This window comes from Heterocephalus glaber, unplaced genomic scaffold, assembly GCF_053883595.1.
Source record: "Heterocephalus glaber isolate CG9 unplaced genomic scaffold, H.glaber_assembly_v1.0 deba00000942, whole genome shotgun sequence".
NCBI lineage: Eukaryota > Metazoa > Chordata > Mammalia > Rodentia > Bathyergidae > Heterocephalus > Heterocephalus glaber.
Window position 1 is genome coordinate 5,008,658 of NW_028258174.1, and position 12,247 is coordinate 5,020,904.

The 12,247-nt window shown below is 37.5% G+C and overlaps 1 protein-coding gene across 19 annotated transcripts in view; it reads right to left on the bottom strand.

Annotated features, from left to right (window-relative positions):
• Positions 1–12,247, bottom strand: part of Cdk19 (cyclin dependent kinase 19) — a 183,978-nt gene that overhangs the window by 134,760 nt on the left and 36,971 nt on the right. Inside the window, exons 1-2 of one of the 19 annotated variants that reach the window (XM_087208742.1) lie at positions 5,977–6,174; positions 4,308–4,369 (exon numbers count right to left, since the gene is read on the bottom strand). The exons of 16 other annotated variants lie outside the window; for them this stretch is intronic. The gene's annotated coding sequence lies outside the window, so the exon portion shown is untranslated. Of the gene's footprint in view, positions 1–4,245; positions 6,175–12,247 lie in introns of those variants that run through there. 2 more of the 19 variants (XM_087208741.1, XM_087208739.1) reach the window with 2 other exon arrangements.

Sequence of the window (12,247 nt, forward strand, 5' to 3'; positions counted from 1 at the left end):
AATTATAAAGATCAGAGCAGAAATCAATGCAATGGAGACTAAGACAACAATACAAAGAAAAAAATCAATGAAGCCAAGAATGGGTTCTTCAAGTGAACAAACAAAATTGACAAACCCTTAGCCAACCTTGTGAGAAAAATGAAAGAAAAGGCCCAAATCCATGCAATTAGGAATGAAAAGGATGAAATTACAATGGACCCAGCAGAAATTCAGAGGATCATCAATATCTACTTCCAGAACCTATATGCCAATAAGATGGAAAACACAGAAGAAATGGACAGATTCCTAGATACGTATGAATTACCAAAGTTGAACAAAGGAGACCTAAAAATTCTAAACAACCCAATATCAATGAATGAAATTGAAAATGTAATTAAAAACTTACCAACTAAGAAAAGCCCACGTCCTGATGGGTTCACTCCTCAATTCTACAAGACATTCAAAGAGGAACTACTGCCACTATACTGTTTAAACTCTTCAATGAAATTGAAAGGGAAGCAATACTCCTGAATTCATTCCTGGAAGCAAGCAGCACCTTGATCCCCAAAGCACAGAAAGGCCCAACCGAAAAAGAGAACTATAGGCCAATCTCACTCATGAACACAGATGCAAAAATCCTTAATAAGATACTGGCAAATAGAATACAGAACATCATACACCCTGACCAAGAGGGATTCATCCAAGGGATGCAGGGAAGGTTCAACATACACAAATCAATAAATACAATACACTATATCAATAGAGCCAAGGACAAAAATCATATGATCATCTCAATAGATGCAGAAAAAGCATTTGGCAAATTCCAACAGGCATTTACAATAAAAACCCTACAAAAAATTGGAATAGATGGTCTCTACATCAATCTGATAAAAGCCATCTATGAAAAAACAACAGCCAATAAAATACTAAATGGTCAAAAACTGAAATCCTTCACACTAAAATCAGAAACAACACAAGGATGTCCACTATCACCACCTCCTGTTCAAAATAGTCTTGGAAACATTAGCCACAGCAATTAGACAAAAAAAAGACGTAAAAGGAATAAAGATAGGAAATGAAGAAGTCAAATTGTCATTATTTGCAGATGACATGATACTCTATATAGAAGACCCCAAGAACGCCACCAAAAGTCTTCCAGACTTAATAACCAAATTCAGTAGAGTAGCTGGGTACAAGGTCAACATACGAAAGTCAATAGTTTTCCTCTACACAAACAACATACTCACTGAGACAGAAATAGGGCAAATAATTCCTTTCACAATAGCATCCAAAAGGCTGAAATACCTAGGAATCAACCTAACAAAAGAAATCAAAGACCTCTTCTCTGAAAACTATAGCACTCTGAAAAGAGAGATTGAAGATGATATCAGAAAATGGAAAGACATCCCTTGCTCCTGGGGAGAAAGAATCAACATCGTGAAAATGGCCATACTTCCAAAACTGCTATATAGAGTCAATGCAATCCCAATTGAAATTCTAGCAGCATACTTCACAGACCTTGAGAAAACAATCCAAAAATTCATTTGGAACAAGAAGAGATCCAGAATAGCAAAAGCAATTCTAGGCAACAGAGACATGGCAGGAGGTATCACAACCCCCAACTTGAAACTATAGTACAAAGCCACCGTGATAAAAAACAGCATGGTACTGGCAAAGAAACAGATCTGAGGACCAGTGGAACAGATTAGAAGATGCAGAAACAACTCCAGACACTCTCAGCCACCTCCTCTTTGACAAAGGTGCCAAACACCCTCACTGGAGGAAAGATAGCCTCTTTAATAAATGGTGCTGGAAAATTGGGTTTCAACTTGGCAAAGATTAAAACTAGACCTGTATCTCTAACCATGCAATAAACTAAGATTGAAATGGATTAAAGATCTAAATATTAAAACAGAAACGCTGAACCGGGTGGAACAGAGGTTAGGTAGAACTCTTGAAGACATTGGTGTAGGAAAAGATTTTATGAATAAAACCTCAGTTGCCTGTGAACTAGCACAAACAATCAACAAGCGGGATCTCTTCTTACTAAACAGCTTCTGCACAGCAAGAGAAACCATCAACAGTGTGAAGAGACAACCCACAATGTGGGAAAAATTTTTCACCTGCTGTTCCTCAGACAAAGGACTACTATCTCGAATCTATGAAGAACTTAAAAAATCAGACCTCCCAAATTTAAAGACCCAATGCAAAAATGGGCATCTGAAATGAACAGACATTTCTCAGACAAAGAAGTAGAAATGGCAAAGAAACATATGAAAAAATGCTCAACATCACTCACTGGTCATTCCAGAGATGCAAATGAAAACAATGCTGAGATTCCACCTCACCCTAGAAAGAATGGCTGTTATCATGAAATCAACCAACAACAAATGCTGGCTGGGCTGTGGGGAAAGAGGAACCCTGGCTCCACTGCAGGTGGGAGTGTCGACTGGTGCAACCACTGTGGAAATCAGTATGGAGATACTTCAAAGAACTAGGACTGGAAGTCCCATTTGACCCAGCTATCCCCCTGCTGGGTATCTTCCCCAAAGAATTAAAAGAATCATACCACAGTGATATATGTGCACCCATGTTCACAGCACCACAGTTTGCAATAGCTAAAACTTGGAAGTAGCCCAAATGCCCATCAACTGGAGACTGGACAAAGAAAATGTGGGTTTTTTACAAAATGGAGCACTACTCAGCCATAAAAAAGGAAAAATTGGAGATATTTATAGCTAAATGGATGCACATTGAGGCGATACTCTTAAGTGAAATAAATAGGACCCACATGTGTAAATACCGAATAGCTTCTCCAGTGTGAGAAACTGAAAGTGTAAATAAGGACTAAATGTTATAATAGATAATTTGAAACAGGAAGATAAGGGGCAAAGGGGAAGTGGGATGGGTAGGGAAAAGGAAATAAGGGAATGGAATTAATATGAGAAAATGAAAAACTGGAAACAAAGTCTTTATAAATAGGGAGGGATGGAGGGATTGAAGAGAGGGCAGGGGAAGGGGGAAAAAATAAGAATCAAGAGAGATTATGTAAAGGTGCAAATTTCCAATGATGAATGTCATTATATTGTATACCTAAAATGTACAAATAAAATTAATTTTAAAAAATGAATAAAATACAATTGTCAGTGATAACCTTACACCAATATTTTCATTGAAGAAGTAATTATATCTAAAAATTCATCAGAAAACAACTATTTCCTTATAGAAGAAGGAGGAAAATATAAATTCTTTGTCATTCTCTAATACTGTCAAATCAGACAGACTAAGATCATCAAGACTGAATACTGGATCAACCACCTGCTCCTTTAGGAAGTGGAGGTGGTGGTGGTGGTCCTGCTGGTGTTCTAGGGATCAAACCCAGGGCCTTGTGCATGTGAAGCATGCATCCCTAGCCCATCCTTATTCATTTCTATATTTCAGTCTCCACAGAATCATCTTTTATCACAAGTATAAATAAAAATACCAAAAAAAGAGAACAGTCAAGACATCAAAGTCAACACTTTTAAATTTTAAATATATATTAATTCTTCAACATGGAAGTTCTACCAAATGCAGGCCACTGAGGCATCTTCTTTTGATAAAAGTAATTTTTGCATATTTCTCCTCACTCATCTTAACTATTACAATAAGAATCTCTTTCCTAATATAGTAAGTATTCTTCCTAGAACTCAAACCTTCTGAACATTTATTTGTTTTTTTATTTTAGCATATGAAAGATTTATTGAAAGATAGCTCTGGAGAGACAGGAGTGGTCCTGAAAGTGGGTTGCCACCGAGGCCCTTTGTCAGGGGTAATTTATACAGCAAATATGGGTACAAAGTAGGTCAAATATAATCAACCAATAAGATTATAAGTATAGCCACTTAGCTAATATTCACCCAATAGGGATAGGGACACGTAGCAAGGGTATATGTCTGACATCACTAACCTTGGCTTATCTGTGACTTCTAAAACAGGAACATTTTGGGAATGGGATGGCTCCAGGTATTCTGGTCACCCACCCTGGTGTCCAATGCATAGCTGGATGTCATGGGCTGGGTGGCACGAATTGCAGTATACAGTAAATCCCTGACTTACAGACATTTGAGTTCTGAACTTTCACAGATATGAACAGACCTTGCATTACTACATTCGTAGATTGGAACAACTTTCAGAAGTAGTTCACCTTACCTTTTTGAGGTATCTGTACAAGTAAACATAGTTTATTTACAGTTGTTCTGTAATGTACTGTAACAGCGAACTTACAGTCCACAGTGTGGCAGCTCTTAGTGGTATAATAAGATCAGGCCAAGAAGAATTGAACGCACCCCAAGATTGGAGGCAAGCAGCGGACTGATGGGGATTTCTCCACGAAGGGATCAGCTCAGAGCTGGGAATGAACAGGGTTTATATGGATTAAGGGAAGGGGGTGGAGATACAGAAGCAAGGCATTTATAATCAGTTTAAGGCATTTAGGAAGTTACATTTAGTTTACAAGATTTGATAGAAAAGTATACTGGGTACAAACACTTCCTGAGAACAAAGGACAATGAAGGAGGACATGTGTTGAGTGTGGGAGGGTTATGAGCTGAGGGTGGCTCTTTGTCAATTAGGTCAGCTAGCCGCAGGAAAAATCTTTTCTGCTCAGAAATTATTTTCCAGCTCAATACCACCATTTAAACAAAGTTGTAGGATCCTGTAGAAAAGATCCCCTCAGCTTCTGGGTCCTTGTTGACATGGGAGGACCAGGGCCAAAATATTGGCTGTCCTCTTACCCAGTTATTTTTTCTACCTCTGCTGTCCAAACTGCAGTTGTTGAACACCCAGGAAAACTGAAAACGTATCTGCAACATCTATCTGGCTGTCTCATGTTAGACTGGCATATTCATTTCATCACAAGTAGTTGGAACACAAGAAAATGCCAGATGTTTGAGCATTATCTTTGACCAAGAAAACCTCTTTTTTTTGGTAAGGGAATCAAACTCGGTTCCTTGCGCTTGCAAGGCAGGCGGCAGAAGAAAACCTCTTAAGCTCAGCACACCAACAATAATAGACATTACATTTGTAAGACTGATTTTTGATATTATCTTGGCTATCTAACAACATGGGTGGAAATATGTTACCAACTTTAAAGATACTGTTACTCTCATCAAGTGGTTTAAATTAGTCTATTGTTTGTTTTTTTTTAAGAGTAGGAAAAATTTATTGGGAGAATGAAAGCTTCTGCCTAAGAGAGACAGAAGGGAGACTAGAAAATGGGTTTCCCCCCTTCTAAACTTTTATAATCCATAATTTCTGGAATACACGTAAGAGAAAAAAGTGAATTCTTTTAGAAGACTTGAAACTTCAGTATGGTGCATAAATCATGAAGTCAAATTAAAATGTTAGCCATCAGGTATTGAGAATAGCATTGCATGGAGTATGCTGCATGTCATAATATTTTAAAGGAAAATTACAAAACCATTTACTCATGTTTAAACAGCATACCATTAAGTGTATCATACATGTACTAAAATATTAACAATGAAGAGAGGGTGCGTGTGTGTGTGTACACGAATACTGAGGACTCAAAGATGGGTATGCTACACAAGCACTCAACCACTAAGCTACATCCTCAGCCTTTATTTTTTGAGACAGTTTCAGTGAATTGGCCAGGCTGTCCTCAAGAATGAGATTCGCAGCCAGGTGTGGTAGTGCACGCTTATAATCCCAGCACATGGGAGGCTGAGGCAGGAGGATCACTGCAAGTTCGAGGCCAGCCTGGGTTCCATAGTGAGTTCAAGGCCAGCTTACTCTACACAATAAGACCCTGTCTTAAACTCCTCTCCAAAAAAGAGATTCTCTTGCCTCAGGCTCCCAAGCAACTAGGATTACAGCCACAGTGCCCACCTTTTATTTCCTTCTTTCAGCTTATCTATGTTTTCTAATTTTTCTGTACTGATTATTAACTACTTGTACAATAGTTATTTTCTTTCAAAAGTTTCCATATAAACTGACCTGAATTTGTCTGTATAAGTATTTTGGTAAACGTAACCTTGTCCAATGATGCATTCACAGGAAGGTCAACCCAAAGATCCAGGGTAGACCTACTAAAAAGCTGAAAATCAAGGAGCAAAATAGTAAAACTGTTGCTCATCTAAGAGCAAAGGTAAAGACCAGCAATAGTGACTAATCCGTAATTTATAGTAATTTTTCATTTACCATTAAATTAAAACAAAAAATTCATACTATCAAATACCACAGTAAAAATTATAATAGAACCTACACTAATATAATACTTACTACATGGCAGGGGTCAATCTAAAAGCCTCAGACATTAACCCTTACAATATGCTATGAAATTAATATCACTACCATCTCTACTGTACAAAGACCTTGAAAGCAGAGAAGGCAAGTAACATGCTCTAGATCACAAAGCTAGTGAAGTGGCAAACCCAGAATTCACACAAGTGGTCTGACTCCAGAGTCTGTGATTTAATAACTGCCTCTTCTGAGAAAAGGGAACAGCATGTATTCAGGCTCATTAGCAAGAGTACATAATACATCTGAAATTCAGTAAGGCAGGCTATATAATAGGGGAATGCACCAGGAGTGGTGGAGTACAGCATTCATGAGGCTGAGCCTGGAGGACTGCAGCAAGTTCAAGGCTGGAGTACTGCAGCAAGTTTGGGGCCAGCCTGGGCTAAACAGTAAATTCAAGGCCACCCTGAGCTACAAAGTGAGACCCTGTCTCTAAAACAAAAACAAACAGAACAGGAAAAAGCAAGTTAAAGCTAAAAAAGAAACAAGCAAGGCTAGGTGATTAAGAACTGGTAAGCCATGTTAGGGAAACTAAACTTCATCCCAAGAAACAAAGGTAAGGATTTTAAGTAATCTGTGTCTTTGTGAACAGTTTGCAAGTATAAGGGCAAGTTAGGAGGCCCATGAAGTAATTCAAGTGAACAGTGACTGTGGTCTACATTAGGATGATGGCAGAAAGAATAAATAAAAAGTGGATGGATCTGAGAGAGAACAGAAGCAACAAAACGTGGTGAAGAAACAAGAGACAGAAAAGCAAGAATGATTCCCAGTTTCTGGCTTGGGGCACTGGGTGACAGCAGTGCCATTTACTGAGTTATGAAGAACAGATATAGAAATTTTAGGTAAGCTGAGGTTGAGAAGACTACGGTGATTACCAAACGGAGAGTCCAAAGGAAATCTGGACAAACCTAGAACTTAGAAGGGAGATGTAGACTTGAGAGAGATGTGAAATTGAAGTTATGAAAACAGGAGGGAGGACAGAGCCTAAAAGAATATCACTTAAATAATCCCACAATACTTAAAATGTATATTTTTTGGTACTTAACACTGCTAAGTGGTTTCTAGTTACTTCAGTTTATTCCTATATTGCCAACTAAACACTAAATTCACTGAAAGCAATGATGCCTCCTTAACCCCCTATAACTCCATATCTTTTAGCATCTAATGGGTATTTTCAGAGTACTTAGATAAATGAGGTATGGGGAAAGGATAAATGAAATATATTTTGATTCTGGAAATCTTTTACTTAGGATTCCTTTGGCCTTCCATTTTCCCTCAGGTTTTTCCTCAATCAGTTACTGCTGGACTGACTGCTAACTAACCCTCCAGACAAAGATGAGCTTGAGGATTGGTAACCTGTGAATTATGCAAGAGTTCTGTGATCTTCTCTTTCATAGTAGATCATATTCAACATGCCACAAGCAAATCAAGGAAAATTATTTTACTTAAAAAAGAAAAGGAGGAGGGACCCTGGTTTAAAATAAAAAATAACACTTGTTTTACTGCATTTTACTACTACAGTAGAAATTTTTATACTGTTAATCAAAAAGTACTGTTTTGGTCCTCAATTTTTCTTACACCGACTGATCTCCCTAATCTCTCTTTTGCCCATATTCTTCCCATTCATCAGACAAGGTTAGGTTTTCCAAATATTTTGTGAGCACCCTAACCTGAGGCCAAACCTCTCTTCGCTGCATTTACCAAGTATTTCTCTGCACCTTACACACTGCATTCATCATACACCATACACCACTTGCTATGGTAACCTTTCATTAATGTGTAACATAGTTTACACAGCTAATAAGTTGTTTATACAGTACTTTCATATTAGTTTTTACATTTTTAAGTTGGGAATAATTACACTGACACTGCACAGTTGTTCTGAAGATAAATGAGGTCACATATGTAAAGCACCTAGAGGCTGTAGTCTACTACAGACTCAATAAATGTCAGCTCCTAAATAAAAATTATAAACTTCTTTTTAAAGACTATGCAAGACATCCACAGTGGAACAAAGCACTGAGCTTCTGACAAATATATATTAACAAAAGATGAAACACAGTATTTGAAATTAACATCATGTGCATTGGGAAGGAGGGGTACTGGGGATCGAACCTATGGCCCTGGCACTGAGCTACATGTCCAGTCCATTTTTTTATTTTGAAACAGGGTCTTGCTAGGTGGCCTAGGGTGGGCTCAAACTTATGATCTTTCCAACATCCACCTCTCAGAGTGCTGAGAATATAGGTGTATCCCACCATATGCAGCAGAAATTAACATTTCTTATAGTATGGTACAATTTCTGGAGAGATGGCATTGTTGCTACATGTGTTGCAGATAACATTATTACTCTGCAGCTAACAATCACATATTTAATGGGCTGATTAATTAATTGATTAGATAACTAACACTGGCTGACTTTTCTGGTAAGATGGAAATTTTTAAGTCCAAAATTAAGTTTTTCATTAACCAAACAGCTATGTGTACTGCAGTGCATGCTGCATTCTACAAAAGTTGCAATAATACATTATCTTTTCCCTACAGAAGTTCACAACAGACTAGAAGAACTAAATAATATACACATCACTAAATATAAGGTATTATATTTTAAAACTGTCCAAATACTATTAAAATACTTTGATAAACATTCATGTAATTTCATCTTTTCATAGAAGCTGAGGTGAAGGGAAAGAACAGAGAGAAGGATGGAGTCCTCTTATAACCTGATATAAGCAATACTTTACTTTTTTAATACTGCTGATTAGAATAATCAATTGAGTCTATTATACTTAGTGAAGAGAAACTAAACGGTTTTCTGCTAAAATCAGGAACAAGGTAAGGATGCCTGCTTTCAACTCAACACTGCACCAGAGATCCTAGCAGCCAGTAAAACACGTAAAAAAAAAAGGAAACAGAAGGCATACAGACTGGGTAGAAAGAAGAAACACTGCACATGACATGACTGTGGGGAAAAAAAATCCCAAAGAAACTCCTGGGACTAATAAACAATTACAGAAAGATTACATGTAAGGAATGGTAGGTAGTATGTGCCTGTAATCCCAGTTCTCCGGGAAGCTGAGGCAAAAGGATCACAAGTTGCCTGGGCAATTTAGTAAGGTCCTATCTCAAAATAAATTTTAAAAGGGCTGGGGACATGGCTCAGTGTGAAGGCAATCTCCAGGGACAGAAAAAAAAAAAAAAGGTTGCAGGATATAAGGTTAATATAAAAGGTCAATTGCTTTCTTATATAACAACAATGAAAAAACTAAAATTGAGAATTTGAAACACAGTACCAAGCTGGACTTGGCAGTATATGCCTGTTATCCCAGCACTCTAGGAGGCTGAGGTAACTTAAATTCAAGCCCAGCCTAAACAACTTAGTAAGATTCCATTTCAAAATAAAAAATGAAAAAAGAGCTGGGTATATAGCTCACTTAAAAGGCCCTAGGTTCACTCTCCCTTACTGCAAAAGATAAAAATAAAATTTTAAACACAATACCATATACATTAGCACCAATTAAAGAAAAAGCTTAGCTGTGAATCTAATATGTATAAGATAAATGTGAGAAAAAGTACAAAGCTCCAATGAAAGAAATCCCAAAAGATCTATGGAGAAATAGTCCATGTAAACAGCTAAGACAACTCAATACTGACAAGATGTAAATTTTTCCTAACTTGATCTACAGTTTTAACACAATCCGCAATTCAAATCCCAACCAGTTATTCTATGGACATTGAGAAACTGCATCCAGGGCCGGGGATTTAGCTAAACGGTGCCAACACCTGCCTTGCAAACGCAAGGACCCAAGAAGGTCCCGAGATCGATCCCAGTACCAAAAACAAAACAGAGAAACTGCATCTAAAGCTGATCTGGAATACCAGAAGACCCAGAATAACAGCCAATGCAATAATGAAGAAAAAGCTGAAAGGCTTACCCTTGCCCCACCTAAAGACTATCAGGCTGCAGTCATCAAGACAGAGGCACAGTCTTGATTACTACAGCATGGTAGAAGACAAATACATCAGTGAAACAGATTAGGGGGCCCAGAAATTGACTCACACAACTATGACAGGTCATTGACAAAGGAATAAAGAAAGCAATGGAGAAATGAAGTCTTTTTCAACAAATGGTGTGGAAACAAAAGGACATACACATGCAAACAAAACAAATATAGGGATTGGCAGTGTAGCTCAATGGAAAAACACTTGCCTTGCATGCTTGAGGCCCTGAGTTCACTACCCACCAACACAAAAACATAAATTAAAAAAATAAATTTAGACACAGATCCTATACCCTTCACAAAAACTAACTCAAAATGGATCACTGACTTGAATAAAAATGCAAAACCACAAAACTCTTAGAAGATAACATGAGAAAAAAATCTAGATGATCTTGGGTTTAGCAATTAATGACTTTTAGATATAATAGCAAAGTATAATACTTTTTTTCAATTTGGGAAGTTGGACTTGACTAAAACTAACAACTTCTGCTCTGTGAAAAACATTTTTAAGAAAATAAAAAGATAAGCCAGACTGGGAGAAAATATTTGTAAAACAAATATCTGACAAAGGAATGGTATCCAAAATATATAATGAACTCTCAAAACTTAATACCAGATAACCCTATTAAAAAGTAAGCAACAGAACTGAAGAGACACCTCACCAAAGAACATATGCAGGTAGAAAATACATACATAGAAAGATATTCAACATTATGTCATTAGCAGAATAATAAAAACAACAGTGAGGGCCAGGGTACAGCATATGTTCAGCATGCACAAAGAAAATTCCCAGCATCCAAAAGAAAAAACACAACCACAATTAGACACCACCACACACTCATCAGAATGGCTGAAATCCAAACCACTGACAACAGCAAATGCAGACAAGTTGTGGAGTAACAGGAACAAGTACTCATTGCTGGAAGGAATACAAAACAGTACAGTCACTCTGGAAGACAATTTGGCAGTTTCCTACAAAACCAAACATACTCTTGCCACATAACCCAGCAACTACACCCCTTGGTAGCTATCCAAATGAGTTGAAAAGATACGTTCTCAGAAAAACCTGCACACTAGTTTATAGCTGCTTTATTGGTGATTGCCAAAAATTGGAAGCAAGCAAGATATCCTCCAGTAGGTAAATGGAAAAGTTGATGTATTCAGACAACAGAAGACTATTGAGCACTAAAAAGAAATGAGCCAACTGGGCAGAGTGGAATACACTTTTAATCCCAGCTACTTGGGAGGCTGATGCAGGAGGATCAAAAGTTTGAGGCCAGCCTGGGTAACTAGCAAGCCCCTGGACTGTTAATAAATAAATATGGATAGGGACATGGCTCTATGGTAAAGCACTTGCCTAGCATGTATGAGGTCCTGAGTTCAACCATCAATACCACAAAAAAGAAAAGAGTTATCAAGCCATGAAGACACACAGAGGAACTTTTAACACATATTACTTAGTGAAAGAAGCCAATCCGAAAAGACTACACAGTATATGACTCCAACTACATGATATTCTGGAAGTGGTGAAATTACAGAAACAGAAAACAGATCAATGGTTGTCAGGAGCTTGAGGAAGGGAACCAGGAATGAATAGGAGGTGGAGCACAGAGGATGTTTAGAGCAGGGAACTATTCTATAACGCATGCCATTATACATGGTTAAAACACACTGAAGATATAACATAAAGAGCAAACCCTAATTAAACTCTGGACCTTAGTTATTAATGTAACAATGATACCTCATTAGTTATAATAATACAAGACATTAATAATATAGAAAACTGGAGGAGGGGCAGTGAGGAGGTACAGACTTTCAAATCAATTTTTCTGTAAGCCTGAAACTGCTCTAAAAACTAAAGTAAATTAATTTTTAAAATTCATTTAATCTCATCTTTCTCAAAGAAATTGAGGAGGGGTAGGGAGCTGGGTGGAAGGTCTCCTATGCATTGATATGGATAAGCTATT